This window comes from Ochotona curzoniae, unplaced genomic scaffold, assembly GCF_017591425.1.
Source record: "Ochotona curzoniae isolate NIBS_2020 unplaced genomic scaffold, NIBS_Ocur_1.0 contig_2318, whole genome shotgun sequence".
Classification (NCBI taxonomy): domain Eukaryota; kingdom Metazoa; phylum Chordata; class Mammalia; order Lagomorpha; family Ochotonidae; genus Ochotona; species Ochotona curzoniae.
Window position 1 is genome coordinate 12,300,798 of NW_024465419.1, and position 6,895 is coordinate 12,307,692.

The window sequence follows — 6,895 nt, forward strand, 5'->3', positions numbered from 1 at the left end:
AAAGGTAGAAAGAGGAAAAGATCTTCCATCTACTTGGTTCACTCCCTTAAAAAGCCAGGTAAGGCCCAAGCTAGAACCCAGAAACTCCATCCTGGTCTTCTGCACAAGACACAGGGGATAAAGTATTTGGGCCATCATCTGCCTGCCTTGCCAAGTGCATTACCAGAAAGCTGAACTGGAAGAAAAGGAGTTAGGTCCCAACCTGCACCCTTGGTTAGTTGTTGATTTTCATCATACTGTATATGGCCCTCTAATAAATTTCTATTCTTACTTAAGCTACTTAGTGTTGATTTCTATTGCTTGCAAGAACTGAAATGAATATCTTTTCCTATAAAGAAAATTTTGCTCAAAATTGTTTTATGGTTGATTCATCGATTTTATTTTTATGTGCTAACTTACTAGTATCATGTGTCAGCAGTTTCTTTTTGACCATAACGTCACAATTTTTTAAACATTTGGACAAATCTCTTCGTGTAGTCCATCCTTGAGGAATTTTTCAGATGGGAATCACAGATGGTCGAATTCTGAGATGCTTTATTCCTGAGAGTGCCATTCTTTTGACATCACACATAATTATAGCATTCCCACCCTCAAGTTTCTACGGATATTGCTTTATTGTTTTATGGTATTTGGTGTTGCCCTGAAGTCTGAGGCCAGTCTCATATTTTTTCACTGAAAATGACCATTTTTCTATGTTTATATCCTCCTAAGTGTCCTGTTCTGTCTTCCCACCATTTCTGCTTCACGGGTTAGCCTTTTGTTTGCTGTTTCACCTCCAGGAGTTCTACCGAGTCAATGTGGACTCTTACTGTTGTAATAGAAAAGCAACTGAAAATTCATTCTATTGGTCAGAGTCCAGTGGGAGACAAAAGAAGGCACTTGACACAAAGATGTTTGTGACTGGGGACTGACTTGTTTGTGAGGCTTGGGAAAGCCTATGGTGGGAGATCATGCCTGTAAATCCACCTCAGCTAAGTTGATGTCACTACTGCCATGGCCACTGTACTCACTTCCAATTGAAAGACCACACTGCTTCTGCCATGGTCCAGAAAACTCCAAGATCCAGAGTTGCTTCCTCCTTTGATGGCTACAGAATGAGGACCTGAAGAGACATCGAGCTGCTGACAATGCTCCCAAATACCTTTGTTACCAAGAATAGCCACGGCCTAATGTGTACCACCACCTCCTTCCAAGTCTCATTCAATGCATCCATTTGGTGGGTGCTAAAAAAAAATCTGCTGCATATAGCACATGATAAGCAAGGTCTGCTGAGCCAGAATCTCCTTTGAGATTCTGAGTGGAGTCCTGGCTGCTCCACTCATCTGATTCAGGTCCCTGCCAATGCATCCGGGAAGAGTAGTAGCTTACTCAGGTGCTTGGGCCCCTGCCACTCACATGGGACATACAGAAGAAGCTCCTGACTCTGGCGCAGCCCACTTGTGGCCATTGTGGCCATCCAGGCAGTGAATCAGAGAATGGAAAAATCTCTCCCTCTGTCTCTCCTTATATCTCTCTCACTGTAACTCTGTCTTTCAAATAAATCAATAAATATTTTTAAAACAAATTAAAAAATCAGGCCAGGCACAGTAGCCTAGTGGCTAAAGTCCTCATCTTGCATGCACGAGAATCCCATATGAGTGCTGGTTCATGTTCCAGCAGCCCTGTTTCCCATTGAGCACCCTGTTTATGGCCTGGGAAAGCAGACAAGGACAGCCCAAAGCCTTGGGACCCTGCACCCATGTGGGAGACACAGAAGAAGCTCCTGGCTCCTAGCTTCTGATTGGTTCAGCTCCGGCCACTGCGGCTACTTGGGGAGTGATTCAGCATGCAGAAGATCTTCCTCTCTGTATATATGACTTTCCAATATAAATAAACAAATTGCTTTTAAAAATTAAAAAATATTTAAAAATACACCACATGGATAATGCAGACTTTAAGTTTGCAGTCTCTGTTGGAGTTGGATGGTATTGAGTGAGCAACTTGCAATATCGGCCACACTAAGTAAAAGAATGAAGGGAATTTGTTGATTTGTATCTAAGAGTTCCAAGAAGAACTGGCCCTGGACACACTAGAACTACAAGTTCTGACACCAGCTTCTTCCAACTCATTTCTCAGTTTTGATTTTAGTCCTTTGACCAACACTTACTGAGCCCCTATTATGTGTCAGACACTATTTTAAGAGCTTAGATGCCATTGTGAAAAAAAAAATACACACCCTAAATCTTTGCTCCTTTGGGAATTACTTTACTTTGCATTGGCTTTGTTCTCTGGAAGATTCTCTGAAAATGGAAGCAAAAATAGTTCCCAACGACTGTAAGCTTTTGGTTACTGTAGTGCTGGAGATAGCACAAGGAGAACGAACTCTTCTCTCACTGCATTTCATTTCATATGATAAAAAGCTTCTCCTTGGTTCTATGTGATGTACCCGATGCCATTCAGAATATAGCAAGGCATGTAACCTACGTGCAATCATTCATATGTGTACCAGATGTCGGAGAGACCATTCCCAACCAGAAAAGGCGCTGAAATGACAAAGACAGAGTTGATATCTATTACATTCCATGCCTAAACTATCCAGGCTCCTAAACATACACATATACACATTCAAACCTCTAATGTGTTCTTATCCCATGACAATGCATTTTCTTCCATAAATGAAAACACACTCTTTGCCTCCCCAGATGCCATCTTGTCAGCACATTGTGCTCTAATGTTAATGGATTTAGATCCAGATATGACTCGTCCCCATCTAACCACCTCTGGATAAATGAGAAATATAAGCACCCAAAATATGGTCAATATTTCAGGACATGAGATGAAACAGGAAATTGCAAGAGCAACTCTCATTTAAAAATAGGAAGCCCACTTGCTGTGAGCATCATCCTTTAACACAGGGCAATGCTGCTGGGGAAGGAAGGAAGGAAGGAAGGAAGGAAGGAAGGAAGGAAGGAAGGAAGGAGAGAAAGAAAGAAAGAAAGAAAGAAAGAAAGAAAGAAAGAAAAAAAGAAAGAAAAAGAAAAAAAGAAAGAAAGAAAGAAAGAAAGAAAGAAAGAAAGAAAGAAAGAAAGAAAGAAAGAAAGGAAGGAAGGAAGGAAGGAAGAAAGAAAGAAAGAAAGAAAGAAAGAAAGGAAAGAAAGAAAGAAAAAAAAAAATAAAGGAAGAAAGAAAGAAAAGGAAAAGAGAAGAAAAAAGAAAGGAAGAAAAAGAAAAGAGAAGAAAAAAGAAAAGAAAGGAAAGAAGGAAGAAAGAGCAGTGGGTCCGCTGGCCCACTCACCTTTATGGAATGACCTAAAACTGCAGCCCAGTGACTTTTCCTCTTTGCCTTGTGCCTCGATATCCTGTATAACATCCAGCCCATGCTTTAAAGGCTCTGCCCCTAAAGGCAACTAAATAGTCCGACATGCAAGAATCTTTCTTTGACCTACATTGCAGTGGGATGTGGAATAACTCCTACCTTTGTGCTACATAGAAGCAACAGTGGGAGGTGTCTGGGGAAGTTTCTCACCTCCTTGCCTTTACACTCAATAACGTTCCCTTCAAGTTCAAGTAGAGAATACTGTTCTTAGATTTCTCCAAATGCACATGATTAGCTGTCTCCAGGTTTCTTGAATTACTGATTACATGCAGACAGGGCCTCTCTGTTTGCTATTTAGGTGCTGGCCTTCCTATTTAATACTATAATTTCCAAATCGTACAACACACCCATTTAAAATGTACCGTTCAGTTACCTTTTAGTATATTGAATCCATTGTTCAGCCATCACCATAATCCATTTGCACACATTTTCATTAGTTTAGCACTCACTTCCTAATCGTCCCATCTCTCCAAGCTATGGGCAACAGTAGCTGCAGGTTAGTAAATCCACTTTCCACCTCTATAGGTTTGCCTGTTCCAAGCATTTCACATAAATAAAACCATACAATAATCAATCTTTTTGTTATTTGCTTCTTTCACTTTGCGTAACGATTTCAAGAGTCATCTGTGTTTAAGCAAGGATCAGAACTGTATCTTACCTTTAAATAAGGAAGACAGGCTTTTTATTTGAGAGAAAGAGAGAACTGAAAGCTCTCATTCACTGGTTCACCCACAAGATGCCTACAACAGTAGGGCTGGACCAAGCTGCTGCTAGGAACTGGAACTCAATCCAGGTCTCCCATGTGGGTGACAAGAACTCAAATTCTTCAGCCATCATTTGCAGCTTCTCTGATTTAACTTTCAGGTCCAAGGGAGTCGGGTTGGTCAATCTGGGTTGCATGTCCATACCTATGGAGGGAATGGTAAGGTCAAATGATTAACATTCAACCTTGTACACTTGCAAAACAGTGAAAAACAACAGCATGCACACTTTCTATACCCACGTAGTTTAGTTCATCAATCATTTTCATCTCTTTGTCAATTTATTGTGTGCCGTTTGAAAAGGTTCTTACTTTGCCTTATATATTATTTATCTGTTTTCTGTAAGTTTATTCTAATTTGTAAACATTTGAGTTTCTATGTTGTTTGGCCAAATGAAATATGTACTTGAGATATCTTTCTGTGGTGAATATTATGTTCAGGACAGGGGGTCTGCCTTTGAGGTTACTGTTTAGAGGCAAAGGAAGCAACTATAAAGAAAACTACAAAGCCAGGTGATGATGGCAAGCTTAGGGTGCACAGAAGTGCTCTGCACAGGCATCCACCATGGCCTGAGAATTCACAGGATTTCCGAAGGAGACAGAAAAGAGGCTACGATGCTGAGAGATGGTGAGGGTCTCCGTTAGATGAGTATGGCAGATGGGTGACCTTCATATGCCGGGCTCCTTCCTCTGATTAAGTCAGAGGCTCAGCTGGCATCTTCTTGCATATTTTCTCTGCCTTCCTAGAAATTGATTTCATATGGCTAAGGCCTCTTGACTTCTATGATATGGTTCCGATGTCGCTTTCTCAAAGAGAGCTTTGCTAATCACCTGTTTAAGGAAGTAACATCCCCACATCACACAGCCTCATGCCAATGTGATTTCCTTGAGGTTACTGACCTCCGCACCTAGAACCCACCCATAGCAGGAGCTCAATAAGATGTGTTTAGTGGCAGGGGCGGGAGTGCAGGATGAGGCACAGAATATGGAATGAACTAAAGCCATTCTCATCTCCAGGCAATGTGCAGACGCTCTCAGGTCAAGGCTATTGGAAAGACTTGTGGGAAGGTCGTGGTTGAAAGGACAGAGACCACAGAGCCAGCAGGATCTTCAGGAACCATCTTTCTCAGTGCCCCTTCTGTGGCTCTCCACATCGTCACAGTGCAGCTGGCCTGAACTGTGTTGACCAGCCTGTTAACCAATCTAAGAAACCTGAGGTCCCCTCTTGGTCAGCAACTGTCCTCAGCTATCTGCATGATGAAGCAATGGGGCTAACAGAAGGAAAGGGAGAAAACAGGAGCCGACTAGAAAAAGAAGAAAGGAAGAAAAAGAACCACGAGCTGGAAAAACAAAAGAATGATAAGTAGCATACAACCAAATCTCATCCCTTAGACTTTGACATTGCGTGAATCGACAAATGATCTTGGAGTTAAGCTAACCTACCCTGGTGTTCTGAATTCTTCACCTGAAATTTCCTGGCCCAATAGGTAACAAGCCTGTCCATCTTTCTCTTCATCTATTAACATATTCTTTAAAGGCATAGTTCAAAAATGCACTTTTCTATGCTTTTTCTTTCTTTTTTTCTACTCTTCTAGGACTTTATGTCCATTCCTTGAGATTTCAAAAGATCCAGAGGATGGAAAAAACTTTGTAGGGGTGATTCTCACAGTTTATTTTGGTTGTGTTTTTCTCAAATCTCCTTACATGTTTATGTTAGATACTACTGTGGCCCTCATGTTATCCACAGAATCTTAAAAGGGATTATTAGCATAGCTGTGGCTTTCTCCCTTTAAAATAAACCCTGTCTTAACTTGGAATTTTTATTCCTCTAGAGATTGTCTTTTTCCAGATACACAGAATACTAAATATCTTAATCAAATATGTGATCAAAAATATTTTCCATTTTACTTCTTTTATTTATTTAATGGACTCATGTTACCCATTGTTTTTAGAAGAGAATGGACTTGGAATAAAGGTTCAGCTTTTACATTCCAAAATGAGAAAAAATAATCATTTCCCATTTCCTGGACATATGACATGTCATTCTAATTGTGCATTATTTGATGTAATTCAAAAATAGATTTTAATATTCAAAATACACAAATTAAAATTCTTGGGATGTCTCCAATCAGTTAAGGGCAGTGGTTTAGAGTGCTAAGATTTTCACACATTATTTCAACTCTGTCATTCCCCAGTGTGGTCACACAAGTCCCACACGGCTGCCCCTTTGAACTCCAGGATATGAAACTCAGAGAGTGATGCCTGCTCACTCCAAGCCCAGAATTGGTCCTGAGTAGAGGCACCCAATATTTTTTACAATAATTTTATCTCATTTAAAAATATTGATTAGTTAAGAGCGATACACACCCATGTGGATGTCTGATTAGGATAGAGAGGGTCAAAGTGTGGAGGAAGATAAATGAGATAAATGTTTGGTTTTTTTCTCCTGTGCTAGCAGTTGGGGATCGGGGGGAGGGAGGGTGCTCCTTGCTGTCTAACTGCATCAGTTCCCTGGGAATAGAGATAGTCATTTGCTATTATCTTAAGAGTCCCCAGTGTGGGGAAGAATGTTCCAAGGGTGTTACTTCAGTATTCAGTGGCCTTGATCGTTTTCAGACATTGTCAACTTCATTGCACCAGAGTTGAGAAAATCTTTCTAAGGTCTATTGGCTGACGAAGTCTATTTCAAGTATTCACACGTAGATGTTTGCTACAAAGCCTGACCAGAAGAGTTGTTTAATCTGTTCTACTCTCTCTCTTTTGATGTGATACTTAACATC